Source organism: Schistocerca serialis, chromosome 11 (genome assembly GCF_023864345.2).
Source record: "Schistocerca serialis cubense isolate TAMUIC-IGC-003099 chromosome 11, iqSchSeri2.2, whole genome shotgun sequence".
Classification (NCBI taxonomy): Eukaryota; Metazoa; Arthropoda; class Insecta; order Orthoptera; family Acrididae; genus Schistocerca; species Schistocerca serialis.
In genome coordinates, this window is record NC_064648.1 from 133,214,205 (window position 1) to 133,231,305 (window position 17,101).

General features: G+C 39.2%; 1 protein-coding gene across 5 annotated transcripts in view; it reads right to left on the minus strand.

Moving 5' to 3' along the window:
* LOC126427382 (uncharacterized) overlaps positions 1-17,101 on the minus strand; it is a 420,537-nt gene that overhangs the window by 68,963 nt on the left and 334,473 nt on the right. The window lies entirely within an intron of this gene.

Consider the following 17,101-nt stretch of genomic DNA (forward strand, 5'->3'; position numbering starts at 1 on the left):
TAATTCTGGTTCTAATTCAGTTACATCAATGAAAATGATACCATTGGAAAGCTAACGAATAGACCTTTACATTGATATGCTACACGGCAAGTTTCTGAGGATTTTCATACTAAAGGTCATTGACCTGACCTTTGACCTTTAATAACTCAAAAGACCCAACCTCCAATTTTTTTGAAAAAATATATGTAATTGCTCCAGCATATTACTATAAATATGGTACATATCAAGATGGCACAACAAAAGCATGATGCACAAAAAATTATTTTGTCAACTTAAATACACCAACAACATGCAGTAAGCAGCTATGTATTCAGTTTTTTCTATAACACCAGCCAACAGCAGTTACTTTTATTTAGACAAGTTCTTTAGTATTTCTAGCTGTGAACAGCCAATGAGAGAGGCTTATTTCAACCAATCAACATTAGTCTGTTTTAGTGAACAGCCAATCAGAGAGACTTTTTTCAACTAGTCACCATTAGTCCACTGATCTCTATATACAGGGTGGAGCAGAGGAAACCCACGTTTTTTGAACCGCTAGTATGCGGCGACGAGAAGGGGTATTGACCTTGAATGAAAGTTGGCAGACTGCCCATACAATGCAGTTTCAGTCACTATGAAGCGTTGGAGCGTAGAGCATAGTGTGTTCGTTGTCGAGCAGTACTTTAGAAACAATGATTCCGTAGTCGTCACAGTGCAACGTCTATTCCATCAAAATTTTAGAGTTGAACATCGAGGTGCAGTGCCTGATCAAAATACTGTACTCCGATGGGTTGCAGCATTTAGAAGTACTGGATCTGTAATGAAAAAGAAACCACCTGGTCTTCCCCGTTCAGTGCGTACTCCGGAAAATGTGAACTGAGTGAGAACGGCGGTTCTTGCTAGTCCGAAACGATCGGCTCGATGACGGGCTGTAGCACTGGATATGTCATGTCGCTTGTTTTGCAAAATTTTAGCAGCTTAGTGAAGGGGATTTTAGGCAGCGCAGAGAGTTTTGCCATGTAATGGACGAAATTTTTATGGAAGATGCACAAGCTAAAGTCTTCATGAGTGATGAAGCACATTTTCATGTAGATGGTTATGTCAATGTTCAAAATTGTCAGTACTGGGTGCCGGAGAACCCACATGAATTACACCAAAGACCTCTCCATAGTTTAAAAGTAACAGTGTGGTGCTGCATTTCAGGGATGGGGATTGATGGACTATATGTATATTTTTTTTTTTTTTTTTTTTTTTTTTTTTTTTGTTTTTAAGGAAGGAACTGCAGTTACTGCGACATCAGCGCACTACCTTAAAATGTTAAATAACTTTCTTCGTCCAGAACTTGAAAGGCGTCAAGTGAACACGAGAGAAGTATGGTTTCAGCAGTACGGTGCCACAGCTCACACGGCGAGAGCACCCATGGAAGTGGTTCGACAAATGTTCCCAGGACATGTTATTTCGAGATTGAGTGATGTTTACTGGCCCCCTCGCTCACCCGATTTGTCAATATGAGACTACTTTTTGTGGGATATTTAAAATCAGAAGTCCACATGAACAAGCCTCGCATAATCGATGACCTGGAGAATTCCATTCGTCAGAAAGTTGAAGCCGTGCCAAATGAAATGTTGAATAGAGCAATGCGTAACTTTCAGGAGAGGATCCACATGTGTATCTAGTAAGAAGGACGTCATCTTCAAGACATTATTTGTCAAACCTAATCAAAGAATCTACATTTCAAAACAATTAAAAAATCTATCACTTAATGCTTGTTTTTACTATTTTTATTAAACCGTGTCCGTCATTCAATATTGAAAAACATGTGTTTCCTCTGCTCCACCCTGTATTATGCAAATTTCTTTTTTTATGTTTTATGGCTGTGGCTTGTTTAACAAAGTGCAGTGTAAATGTGTCAAAGTAATATTCAGTAAAAAAACAGATTTCAAGTCAAAATTGTATTGTTGCAATCCGTTTAGGGAAGAAAGTCATGCAAGAGTGCAGAAGAATGATGAATTTTCTGGAGTGGATGATAAACAAATATCCTAATGTATTGTTAAGTGGAAAAATTTGCATCGCAAAACCCAACAATCACTGCGGATGTTGTGCCAGGTACTTCCAGAGTAGATTTAAGTGAAGATGAAGTAGCATCAGATCTGGCACTCGATGCTTTAAATAGTAGCCTTCAGTATTTAGGTGAATCTCCTGTGAAGAAAAAGAGGCATCAGAGTGAGGAAAAGTACCCAAAGCAAAACCTGAAAAAAATAGCCTCTCTGTTGGAGCATAGTTATGTGGTAAAACTGGAAAAAGAAGAGTGAAAATAGAGAAAGTGAAATTATTACCCAGCTGAAAGGTAAGTTTCACAATTCAGACCATATGTATGACCAAACACAAATTCTAACTGTACTTCCAAAGAGTTGGAGTATAAGGAAAACTATGAAAGAAATTTCTGTTTCAGATTACATGGTACGGAGATCAAAACAGTTAGTAGCAGAACATGGTATATTAGTGGCACCAAATCCAAAGACAGGTAAGACATTATGTGAGAAAACTGTTCAATGTGAGAGTGATTTTTACTGTGATTGTGACGTGAGCCGTATGATGCCAGGAAGGAAACACTGACTGTGAAAGAAAATGGAATTACAGTACATAAACAAAAGCATCTAGTGTTGCACAACCTTAAGGAACTGTATGCGTATTTCAAAGATAAATACCTCGATATAAATATCGAATTCTCCAAATTTAGTGAGTTGCGGCCAAAGCACTGTGTTCTTGCCAATGCCAATGGAAACCGTGCTGTTGGTGAGTGCGTCTTGCACCAGAATTTCAAGTTAATGACTGAAGGTTGTAGACTTAAAGTACTAACAAAGAGTGAATAACACACACTACCATCATACAAGCACTGTGTAACATTTGTTATACGTAATCCTGCGCTACCAGGATGTTTCTTAGGTTCATGCCCCCTACTGTCCACGCGTGACAGGACTAACTGATTATCTGTATGGTCTGTTTCGTAAGAACTGAACTGACAAAACTGCATACGAGTATTGGTTAACTACAGAAAGGGTAGTTCTAGAGGCTACAACAAAGTCGACAGACGATTTCACTGAGGTGTTTTCATCGAGGTTACAACAGCTCCTAACACACTCATTTATCTCCCAGCAGCAGTCACATTTATATAAAATCACCAAAGAAGGTCTAAAAGTAAATGAGTTTCTTGTTCTTTGTGACTTTGCAGAAAATTACTCCACCTTTCAGGATGAGGTACAAGGATTCCACTGGAATAATTCCAAGGCTACAATTGACCCATTTGTAGCTTACTACAGAGCCTCAAGCACTGACAAAATATGTACGACATGTATCATACGTGGAAATATCTGACTGCCTTCAGCACGATACAGTGTGCATTTTTTTTTCTTTCCAGACAAATTTCATTAATTTCGTAAAATGTCAGTTTTCAAATCCAAAGCACATTTATTACTTTTCAGATAAATGTGCTGCCCAATACAAAAAAAGAAAGAATTTTATGAATCTGTCCTACCATCAAGAACATTTTGATGTTACAGCAGAATGGTACTTTTTGCTACGGTGCATGGTAAAGGACCCTGTGATGGGGTAGCAGGGACTGTAAAGAGATTAGCAGACTTGCCAGCCTCAAGTGACCTTACGAAAATCATATTTTGACATCACGACAGTTGTTTCAGAGGTGCAAGGAAAATATTCTTTCCTGTGTCTTCCATTATACATCGGTTTCCCCGTCATGATGAAGATATGGCCAAGCTGAAACTATGTTTCAAAAACAGAAGTACAATTCCAGGTACCCATAAGCTTCATTGTATAATACCTGTTAACAAAGGTTTAGTAAAGACAAAGAGATTCTGCTTCTTTAGTGAGTAGAGAAGGGTCGGTGATTGCTATGGTGAATGAAAGGCTGCTAACAAATATACATGGATTTCTTGCCTGTATGTATAACAGTCATGGGTGGGTTGCATGTGTGTTACAAACATGTGAAGAAACAAATGAAGCGTCATTTGTGTTTCCTGACAAAACAGAAACTTGTGTCATCAGAAAATGTGACATTATCCCAAGAGTGGATCTCTAGTGGCACCAACTGGAAGGACACACAATCTCCCTGCACCATATCTGGTGAACATAGCAATTTCGTTGGAGAAATGTGAGAAGAGATCTAATAACTTTCCATTACATTTTCATTATAATGTAATGCAAATAATTCATGATACTACTATAATAATGCAAACCATATTTTTGTACAATATTACTTATGCATTGTACTTTACAGTAATTTATGTTTCAAATACGTGTATTACCTTCTTCTTTCGGTATTTTATTGATGCTGACAAAACAATTTTTTGTGCACGATGCCTTTGGTGTGCCATCTTGATATTCACCATATTTACAGAACATACTGGAGCATTTAAATACATTAAAAACTGAAGATTGAGTGTTTTGGGATATTCAAGGTCAAAGGTCAAATTCAATGACCTTTGTATGAAAATTCTCAGAAACTTGCCATGTAGTGTATCAATGTAAAGGTGTATTCGTTAGCTTTCCAATGGTACCATTTGTAATACTGCAACTGAATTAGAACGAGAATTACAGTCATTTATGTTGTGACAGACGCATGCAAGTTTCGCACCAATTCCAAACTTTACAGACCTATAACTTTCTTCACAGTTTTAACACACACCTGCAATTAAGTATTTTTCCACCTATTATCTGGGTCATTGAATGCACCAAATTTGAAACAAATCATGTTCAAAATGTCACTTTACTGCGTTGAATTGACATGGAATGACCCATGCAAGACCCTGTAGACACTGAATGTTGCTTTCTATTACACTGACCCGGAGCTCTCATGGGACACTATTTTGAAAGCAACACACCAACACCAAACCCCATGCGGAACTATTCCAGTGCATCCATTCGCATGCCAAGGCAAATAAACCGTGCATGCGTGGAGAATTACACACATCTGACAATTTGAGTTATTTTTTAGTGATGGAGAAGATGAAAACACATAAGGGGTACTAAGTAAAATCACACGGCAGTTTTTGTCAGTGTGAAGAGTGAGCTGGATCAGTCTTCCACACCTTTTAAATTCTCTGACACCAGAATTCCACTGACTGCAGACGAAAGCATCCCTACTGGAAAACAGGTCGGAGATTATGCTTACAGAAAAGGCTATCGAGGACCGAAGCCTGAACGGAGCTGCCCAGTTTCCCAGTTTTATCTGGATTAAAAACAGATCTGCAGACAAAACAATCAATACCGGAAAACAAGTCTGAGTTTATGCACCTGCAGACAAAACCATCTATACTGCAAAGCAGGTAGAATGTTACGCATCCAGAACCGGCTATCCAGGACTGAAGCCTGAACTGAGTTGCCCAGTTTCACATTTGTATGTCAGTTAAATCCAGATCTGCAAACTAAACCATCCCTACTGGCCAACAGGTCGGAGATTATGCATGTGCAGACCAAAGCATCTATACTGCAAAGCAGGTCCAATGTTATGCATCCAGAAAAGGCTATCTAGCACTGAAGCCAAAACTGAGCTGTCGAGATTCCCAGTTTTATCTCAATTAAAAACAGATCTGCAGACAAAACAATGCCTATTGGACAACAGGTCGGAGGTTATGCATGTGCATACAAAACCATCTATACTGCAAAGCAGGTCGAATGTTATGCATCCAGAACAGGCTATCGAGGACTGAAGCCTGAACTGAGCTGCCCAGTTTCACATTTGTATCTCAGTTAAATCCAGATCTGCAAACGAAACCATCCCTACTGGATAACAGGTCAGAGGTTATGCATGTGCAGACCAAACCACCTATACTGCAAAGCAGGTCCAATGTTATGCATCCGGAAAAGGCTATCAAGCACTGAAGTCTTAACTGAGCTACCCAGATTCGCAGTTTTCAATTAAAAACAGATCTGCAGACAAAACAATCCCTACTGGACAACAGGTCGGAGGTTATGCATGTGCAGACAAAACCATCCATACTGCAAAGCAGGTTGAATGCTATGCATCCAGAACAGGCTATCGAGGACTGAAGCTTGAACTGAGCCGACTAATTTCGCATTTGTATCTCAATTAAATCCAGAAGCAATGAAACTTTTATAGCACGATAGAACTGAAGAGCCTGTGGCAAAAACAGCCAATTTAAAAAAATTACAAAAATATAATTAGTAGAATGGGAATAACAGATGTTTAACCAAGAACATGAGGAGAAGCACGAGTCAAGACCAACCAAAGCTCCTGATGCAGTTCAGACAATATCACTATTTTCGTGATACCCCATACAGCATATTTAATACAATGTTTGACTGTGAGCCTTATGCACAAAATTCTCATTGATGAAGTAAGACCTGACGTGCCACTCAAGCTTTGTTATTGTGATTTCAATGAACGTGGGTTGCCCAGAATGTTATGCATCGCTTTTTTTTTCTCAGCCAAAACAATGGTACGAATGCAAAATGTCAAGTATGTAGGGTTTGGCCGTGACAAGGAGGTTCGACGGGCCTCTGTCATTAGCAGGGAGACCGTCCACAGTTACACACCAGACAAGCTGCAGCACGCCAATCTGATCATATGTGAGGACCGATGCATGACGACTCAGCAGTTGCTGTTAAGGCTTCCTATCTTAAATGTAAGTGTGGACGCAATCGTACGTGCTCTCAATTACTCAAAAGTGCGTACAAAATGAGGTAGACACTGCCTTATGGTAGAATACAGGTGTCTCATAAAAGCATATTTCGTCTGGTCTGTTGCAACGTTTTGGAGCTAAGGGGGAAGCCTTCTTGTCCCGGATTCCGACAGGTGATTAAATCTGTGTTCACAATTTTGAGCCCGAAACTAAGTGACAATTGAACACTGCGAGAGTGCCAAGAGACAGCAACATTAATTCTGAAGTGTATGTGGATAAATTAGCCAGAGTGAAGGAGCATTTCCTGTCACTTTACTGCCAAAATAAACCAAGGTGATTGAGTGGTTTAACGTAATGATCAGTTTCACTTACATTTGAGGGTTTGAGAACACATCACTAGACGCCGTTTGACAGTTGCCCCAACTGCCCTACAGCCCAGACCTAGATCCCTCCGACACGATTTCCACTTTTTGAAGTAATTTTGACTATTTTTTCGACCGTGACTGTCTCGAGAAATATGTAAAGATTTTTTAATTACCACTACCAGTCACAAAATTTGTCGACTGTACTATTTATTTATTGTGTGATATGTTTCGATGGAATTCCCTTGCTCATTGCTTCCTCCTTGCTGTTGTGCCTCGAGAATCCAGTGTGTGCTCCAGTCGAAATATTGGCGATTGTCGACGACGTCACCCGGCAGCAAACCCGTAAGTTATTTGAACATTCAATTCGCCGGAAAAAGTTGAGGTCTCACATCGTTGACCTCTACTGGGAGGAAATGTATCGTTGCTTGCGGAACTTGGATAACTTCGCAGCGGTAGAGTAAGGTTGGAATGTGTGCATTATCGTTTTTATTGAAGTGCCAAAATCAAAGAGTGGTTCCAACACTTGTTAAGGTTGTGCATCATATTAATTCTCCTGCCGCCATTCTCATCAAGCACGTGCTGGTTTAGCTCTTGTTCGTGAAAGGATCCACTATACTCTCCATCAATTAGATTTTGTTTCTAAGGAATTATTTCAGCTTCATTTAATGATGGCCTCTAATGTTTCTGAACTTTCTTGGGATTGAGTGGATGGTACCTCTTGGTCACAGACTGATTGGGAATTTCAATCTGTAACTGCTCGTCATTTGGCGAAGTTTGAACATTTCCTTGGCTCTGTGTCCAATTCTAATTTTAATTCATGACGTTCTGTGATCAATCTCACGGAGAAAACGTTTGACCCAAGTGTAACATTACCGCAGCTGAGGCGGCTGTTTTACGTTCACTCGGAATGGATCCTGATATTGTTATTTTACCTGCCGACAAAGGAAATGCCACGGCTTTGTTGAACAAGCACAATTACATTCAAAAGATGCAGTATCTACTTTCTGATTCGGTGTATCGCAAAATCGGTGCTGACCCTACTAAGGGTGTTGAGAGAAAGACTAGTAACCTTCTGAAGAAAAGTTCATTGTCACAGGAGACTATCAAGAGTCTTAATTCTTCCTGTGCTGTACCACCTAGATTATATGGCCTCCCTAAGGTCCATGAAGAGGCTGTCTTGTTGAGGCCTATTGTTTCTAATATTGGTGGTCCGACATATCGTGCAGCTAAACATCTTGCTAGTTTGTTGAGCCCACTAGTAGGTAGGTGTGAACATTACATTAAGAACTCTGCAGATTTCTTACGTCGAATGCAGGGATTGCGTTTGAATGACTCCGATATTTTAGTCAGTTTTGATGTGGTTTCTCTTTTCACTCGCATTCCTCTCTCTGATTCGTTGCAGCTAATTGAGGTTAAGTTTGGTGTCGAGTTAACAAATTTGTTTCGACATGTGCTGACTTCCACTTACTTTTTATTCAATGGTCAGTACTATGAACAGACTGATGGAGTTGCAATGGGAAGCCCGTTGTCGCCTATGGGGACTAATTTGTTTATGGAGGACTTCGAGGAACGTGCATTGGAGTCAGCGACCTTGAAACCTGCGTGTTTTTCAGATATGTAGACGATACTTTTGTTGTGTGGCCTCATGGTAGTGAGAATTTAAGCTGGTTTTTGGAACACCTGAATTCAATACACCCGAATATTCAGTTCACTATGGAGGTGGAAAAGAATGGATGCCTTCCCTTCCTTAATGTGTTGGTCAAAAGGAAGACTGATGGTACGTTGGGACAATCTGTTTATAGGAAGCCTACTCACACTGACTTGTATCTGCGAGCTGATAGTTGTCACCATCCAGCTCAGCGTGAAGGAGTACTTCGCACCTTGGTTCACAGGGTCCACGTTATCTCAGACCCTGAAAGTTTGGCAGCTGAGCTAGCACATCTCGAAGTCACCTTTCGTCAGAAAGGTTATAGTGAGAGACAGATCAAACGTGCGTTGCACTATCAGCCTTCTGTGCAACGGGTGAGTGACGATAGCAACGAAGGGGCACCTAAGTCTACGGCCTTTTTGCCTTACGCAGGAAGCATTTCCAACAGGATTGGCTGTATTTAGCAGAAATATGATGTAAAATGTGTTTTTCAACCACCTTCTAAGATTAAGGCCCTGTTGGCATCCGTAAAAGATTATCTCGGTTTGCGTAAGGCTAGTGTCTATCTTATTGCTTGCAGTTGTGGCATGTCATATTTGTCAGACAATAAGGACTGTGGAAGACTGGTGTACTGAACATAAGCGTCACACACACTTACAACAGCTAAGCAAAACCGCTATTGCAGAACATTGCCTTGACACCCATCATCCTACGGAATACAACACGGAGATCCTGTCTTGCACGTCCAGCTATTGGGATAGTGTTAGTAATGAAGCTGTTGAAATCAAACTATCAAGCAACCTTATAGACAGAGATAGTGGATTTTGTTTAAATGCTGCTCAGAATCCGGCTCTGTCTCTCCTCAAAAAACAGAGGGACAGAATTAGTGCTACCTCATCTGTCGATTAATAGTCACTATTGATATTTCTGATGTTGGTTACCTTTGGTTGTATGTTGATTCTGCAGTTACTTGTTCTGTGTGTGATATCTTCCTTGTTTTTCCTCTGTGAACCGAGTTATTAAATTCCCTTGCACATTGCTTCCTCCCCACAGTTGTGCCTCGAGAATAGCAGGATGTGCTCCTGTCGAAATATTGGCGGTGACCGACGACGTCACCCGGCAGCTAATTTGAATTTGTCAGATGATAGTTCTACCACAGACATTTAGGCCCACACATAAATAGTAGGAAGAAGGGGCAAATCAAGTAACATCTATGTTGTTGCATTGTTTTAATGGCAAAGCCATCACTGTTGATCACTTCTTTTGAGTGATGGGTGCTCTACAGAATAAAAATCATACAGTGGTCTATTTTCCAGTATTTACTAGTTCACTGCCTCCATCTCTTCAAGAAAACAACTCATGTTTTCCCAATGTGGGCCATTCCTTCCTTCCCTGTGATTGAGACTGTGCACTAATTGAGAAGAAAAGCGAGCTACCTCACTATTAGCACCAAATGAATGGAACAAAATAATGAGCAGTTGCTGCAACAGACTATCTATTCGATGCCGTCATCGCGAGCCAGGACTCTCTTTATGACAATGTAATGCAGTGACAAAAGCCTGTGGCACGGGCACGGCATCTGTCCAGGCCAGTCTTCACCACAAAGGCAGAGAGAGAAATATAATTATTCATCTAACTCTGATCACAGATTCCGAGTAAACTGATACATAGCTCCAACCAGTCTAATAATTAATCAACAATTCATCGAAGTTGATCATTGAATTAGTATCACTAAATTATTTTCCCAAGTCAACAGAAACTACCGAGGTACTGTCTACATAGATTTAGTGGTATAAACCTAATATTCCTTTTTAATATCGATATTTTAATAAAACTGAATGTACAGGTATTAATGATAGATTATGGTGCTAAATGCAATCGTTTGGCATCCCACTTCCCGCAATCCTATCTCAATAGCCTATCCTAGAACATACAGCTTTTGAAGATCACGTTTAGAATGTCACACACAGAAACTCTCAAAATTACGAAGGCAATATGCGTTAATTGTAATATATCAGATTTGTAAACAACTTACTTCTGACAATTGGAAAACAGAAAAGTCAGGTATTAACTATTCCGTACATTTGTACACATGAACTGAACGTAATCATGTTATAACTTTTAGCCGTAGTAGGCTATGTTCATCAGAGTAATAATCACTTATACTGCGTAACTGCAAAAATGCCATTTTATTACCCTGTCAACCCGTGGATCCCCGTGTGATGCGATTACAGTGACTTTAACAGACTGGCTTCAAATGAACTGGCGGGTTCGTAATTTGGATGCCCGGGTTATGCCCTTTGTCACCAGAAAAATGTGTGTGATGTGAATGCGAAACTGGTACAAGTGTTCATTCTGAGCAGAGTACTTCACGCCGTTCTGGAAACGTCGTCGTGAGTGCTAACAATGAAACATAACCCAGCTAGGTAGACAATGGAGTCCATTAGTGAGGTTTTTTTTTCTTTTTCGAACGGTCAGTACTACAGCTCTTTCATTCAGATTACTTATCTGACAAAACAGTTATTTTTCTTCCGCCTTTTTGAAATACGGCATAATTTAGTTTGAAATTAGTGTACGTTCTTTGCTGCGACAATGGCTTCTTTTGGTACGAGCACAGAGATAACTGCTTGGCACTGTGCACAGTTTCCAGTGATGTGTGAGGTGTATCCACGACCTTACTTAATTACTGTGAAATTTGACAACCAATTCATTGATGTTATCTCAAAACTTATAATGTTTCGTTTATAAGTAACGAAAGACAGGGGCACGAAAACGATTTTCGCATAAAACCCCAGGCTGCACTGCTCAGAACAGCACCACAGAACAGGTAGCAAATTCTCTTAGGGTGCCTGTGGGCTGTTTCCGCCCTAATCCGGGAAAAGCCCATTTCTCCCAGCAAGAAGCCCTGCTCGGCCACCAGGTCGCAGACAGACAGTGCACTGACTACCTGCGCTGCGGCTGGGATTCCCCGTTCTTCGCCCCACTCCTCACAGGCAGTCATCTGAGGTGCCAACAGATGACAGTAGCTTTCCTTTATTTCAGTTGGTTGCTTGCAGTTGTCAACACATCTGATGTATTGGATTTTGCTGAAATCGCGTTGAATCTTTCACAGTTGTGCCTCAGTAAAATCAGTGTTAGTGTGAAATTATACTGTTAACTTCTTGTTTTCTTTTTACTTCACTGCGAGTGTCGTGAAAAAATGTAAATATAATGATGATTATATCAAATACGGTTTTGCTTCTATACAAAAAAATGGTGTTGACCAGCCGCAATGTGTTACTTGAGCAATGATTTCATGAGACCTTGTTTGGAACGCCATTTGTTGGCAATGCATGGTGCATTGAAAGAGAAGCCGAAGAAATTTTTTGCTGCAAAATGTGATAATTTGAAACGGGTGAAGTTGGACACTGCTGGATCCTTCGCTCGGACATCAGATAAGGTACTGGAAGCCTCATATGAGTTATTGCTACTTATTTCAAGGACCAAGAAAAGTCATTATGGGAGAGACTAGTCAAACCCTGTTTGTTGAAAGTTGCCGATATTGTTCTTGGGTCAGAAAGTAAACAAAAACTTTCACAAATACCGCTTTCTGACAATACTGTGAAACGTCGGACTGATGATATGGCCGAAGACGTACAAAATCAATTAGTTACGGCAAACAATCGCAGTTTTTCGCAATATAGTTAGACGAGAGTACCGACGTTGCGAATTGTTGCCAACTGCTAGCTTTTGTTCGCTATATAGCCCTTTCAGACCCATTGTCCATTTCAATGGACACTACTTTTCGAGACTAATATCTCGTATCTGAGAGCACAGATGTTTTTAGGATTGCTTGTGCGTCGCAATGGAAGTCTTGTGGTTCAATCTGATGGGCGATCCTGCCATCTAGTGGTGAAGTCACGAAGTATTTGGACGCTGTTTAAGACAAGATGGCCACACAGAGGAAGCATGTAAAAGGTGGGTACATATTTCGACCAATTTTACGTGTTTAAAGGTTAGAGTTCCCCTTGTTTTTAAGTTTTATTTGTTTTAGTAAGGTTTTGGATACTTTCTATAGCAAAATTACATACAAGCTTCGGAAAATCACTGTATTATCGACGTTACAAAACTTATGTCCATTGAAATGGACATTTAGTCCCAATGGTTGTTTTTACTTGTGTGCTTGTAATGTATCTCTGCTATATGAAAATAACTTCTGTGATGCAACTGCGCCTTTTTTTTGTAACGTAGGGGACGAAACAAATTTATTTTATTTTACCAAAGGTTCAGTAGATAAAATTCCAAGCATTTATGTACAATACTGCAGTAGTTGTACTTGATGTTATTGCTTCAGACTTGGTATTTGCGTCTCGTTTCAACACTGTTCATGAAATTGCTTACATCTGATGTATTGATTTTCAGAATTTTATCATATTGAGAGGGATGCTTCCCAAATACTGGATTTGCTGATGTCAGGTGAGGTGCTGATGATGCAGAATCTATTCCACAATGCACTAGACCTGGTATGTAATAATAAAACTATCAATCTCACCTGAATATTATATACATTTTGACCTGGTTGTTGCTATACTGCATTGTCATTTTTAGGTGCTGATGTAGTCACAAACTACGAAGAGGAACAACTGGAGGACGATAGTTGCAGCACAGAAGAAGATGACCAAAATGATACTTATGCACAGGACTCAAATGTTGAAGACTATTATTCCATCTGAGTGGGTGTTTACTGAAAAAAGTGATATTAGATGGAGAAGAGAATCGCCTACACTCCAAAGCACACCCATAGGTGAAGACCAGTATTCAGTGCAGCCATCAGAGCGTGATAAGACACCCATTCAATATTTTTCAGAGTACATTTCTCATGCTTGCTTAGAAAATATGGTTGAAAAAACCAACATGTATGCATTGCAACATGGGAAAACGTTTACACCGACAAATGTAATGGAAATAAAGGCTTTCCTAGGACTTCATATAATTATGGGATGGTTGAAATACCCCAGAGTTAGAATGTATTGGGATTCAGCATTGCATTTAGATCTCTTTGTGGAAAGTATGTCAAGAGAGATTTTTCCAACCGAGATCAAATTTCCATGTAGTTGACAATTTGGCAAGGCCAGAAAATTGCAAAGACAAATTTTACAAAGTGAGACCCATTTATGATTGTATTAGACATAGATGTTGGAACTACAGATTGAGGAAGAAGTGTGTGTTGACAAGCAAATGATTCCTTTCAAAGGTCATTTAGGAGTAAAGCAGTATTGTAAGGGAAAGCCTAAACCTTGGGGCATAAAACTGTTTTTATTATGTGGAAGAAGTGGTCTGTGCTATGACTTTCTGTTGTACCAAGGAGATACTCCAGAAATCTCAAACACTTTTGTAAAAAAGTTTGGTTTAGGGGCATATACTGTTCTAAAACTTGTTGAGAGAATTAACAGGGAACATGCTTATTTATATTTTGATAATTTCTTCACAACATTCAACTTACTAGAAATATTAAAAATAAAAAATATATATGCAGCAGGAACAGCAAGACTGTCTCATGCCAAATGTACCTTTCACCAGTGATAAGGATTTGAAAAAGAAAGGGCGTGTTTTTTCTGAAGAAGTGGTGAGCATGAATGAAGCAGTGATAATGTGTAAATGGTTTGACAACAGACCAGTAGTTCTGGCATCAAATTCTGTAGGATGTGGTAGTCAAGATGAAGTACAGCACTGGGAAAAATCAAGGAAGACATGTTTCTGTCTCACGGCCTGAAGTTGTACGTCGTTACAACCATGCTGTGGGTGGTGTTGACAAAATAGATATGTTAATTAGCATGTATAGGTTTTTTATTAAATCTAGAAAATGGACATTGAGAATGTTGTTCCACTCTGTAGATTTAGCGTATGTGAACAGTTGGTTGGAATACAAAAGAAATACTGAATCACTGGGAGAGAAAGATACAATGGATTTGCTTCATTTTAAGATGAGAACAGGAGAGGCTCTTGTAAAAATGGGCACTAGTACCAAAGTGAAACGTGGCAGACCCAGTAGTGATTTACAGGACATAAAAGCAAAAAGAGCAAGAACTGAGATTCGTCCGGCACCAGAGATTCGGAATGATCTTACTGGACATTTTCCTGAGTACCATGATAATACAGAAGCTTCAAGGTGTAAAATGCCTAGTTGTAAGAATAAAACTCGTGTATTTTGTGAGAAATGTAATGTTCATCTATGTTTTGTCAAAGGAAGGAACTGTTTCAAAATGTTCCACAATGCAGGATGTAACAACCGTTGATAACCTTTGTCCATTACAATGGACATTCTGTAAAATGTGAATAATGTTTTCAGTGATTTTGTTGGATTTATTATGTTTCTAATACCCATTTTTACCTATTACAATGAATAGATATTTCTTTTCATGGCTGAGAATAATTTGGGTCTGAAAGGGATAGAAAATGAAGCAATTAAAGAAGAGTAGCTGTTTTCTACAGAGTTAAAGACAACTTCAAAAGCAATTCATATACTGGCAGCCGTCTCTGAATTCTTTTGTAAAAATGAGTTATCATGGCAGAAACTGATAGGCATATGCACAGACTGCACCCGATCAATGCTCGGATGTCGCTCAGGATTCGTGGAGATGGTCAGAGAAAAAAACCCTAGTGTTACTGCTATCCACTGTGTAATACACCGTCAAACATTGGCAGCTAAGACACTTCCAAAGGAACTCAATGATGTCTTGAAATTGTGCATCAAAATCGTGAATCATATTAAAAATAGTGCGTTAATTCCAGGTTATTTACGGTTCTTTGTGAAGACTTGGGAGCAGAGTATAAAATACTTTCATGTCATGCAGAAGTACGCTGGCTCCCAAAAGGAAATATGCTAGGAAGATTATTTGAACTTAGAGACGAAATGATGCAGTTTTTGCAAAACAACAAAATGAATTGTATGTGGAATTTAGAAAGCCCGGTGTTCATGTTGCACTGACTTATCTGTCAGATATTTTCGAATCTTTAAACACATTGAATTTGAAATTACAAGGTGGAGAGTCAAACAATTTTTCATCGGGATGCCATCAAAGCATTAACTGATAAGTTGCAACTATGGAAACATAAAATTTTAGCCTGCAATTATTCCTGCTTTCCCAGATTGTTTGGAATCCTGGAAGAAGCCTGATTTCACAACGATTTTAAGGATACTGATGCTAAGAGTAAAATATTGAACCATTTGCAGCACCTCATTAATGAATTCGAACGATACTTCCCTAACAGTTGTGATGATAAAATTTATTATAGGTTAGCGACGGATCCATTTCACGTTGACGTGGATGTGTTGCTAGACAGACTACAAGAGGAAGTCTTAGAAATTAAAAATGATTCTGCAGCGAAGTATGACTGAGAAGATGGACAAGCCTTTATTTTGGGTGAGATATCTCACGGTGTATCCCAGCACAGCAGAACAAGCACTGAAACTGTATTTACCTTTTTTAAGCACTTATTTCTGCGAAAGAGCATTTTCAGCGGCAGTGGTGATAAAAAATAAGCTTAGAAGCAAACTCAGTATTGCCAATGATTTACGTTGCGCAGTTTCTACTATTCAGCTGAGAATTCAAAATCTAGTAAAAAATATGGAAGCTCATCCTTCACATTGATTTATTTCTTTGTTTCTTACCATATGTGTGTGGAAATAATATTTTTATAATAAATACATCACATTATAAGATAACTTGTTATTTTTCTCGTAACTATCCTTACATGTACGTAACACTGTAAAATTATAAAAAACTGTTTCGAAGAAACTGTATAAAATAAAAATAGTGGATCTGATTTAAATATAAATACTGTGTGTGATCCTTTTGGATTCTGATGTTATGTGTGGTATGTTATTTCAACTAACAATAGTATTTCTTTTGGATGAAGACACAGCGAAAGTTTATCCTAGATATGGCAAGCAAAGAGTAGTCCTAAAATCGTATACTGGTGAAGAAATGGTGTGCAGCAAGGGAATGTAATCAAGGTAAGGAAGTCATTTTATTCATATTTTTTAAAGTTCTGTGTAGTCTGAAAAATTATTTCGTAAAACTTATTTTTTATTTTTTGTCTGGTTCTGAGAAATGGGCGTTTGTCGCCGTTCCGTAACTGTCGTCGTTGACATAAATGCCAACCTATGCGCAATGACAACGGGGAGCGCTATAGGCATACAAATCAGTGATGTTCGTTAGCACCGTGACTGAGTGGCTATTTTTGATAATGAGTGAAAGTAATAAGCTACACTCAACTTAAAATAATGGCCCGCGTCCAATAATCTGCAAAGGTCGCAAATATATTTCCTTGTTTACCAAGGACTTTCTTTACTTTAGGAGTGGCTTATAACCACTAGACTATACTGATGACGTAATAACTGCGATTCGATACGTTAACAGCCCACCATGTTACATGACGTCACCATCACAAATTTTTCAATAGTTTCT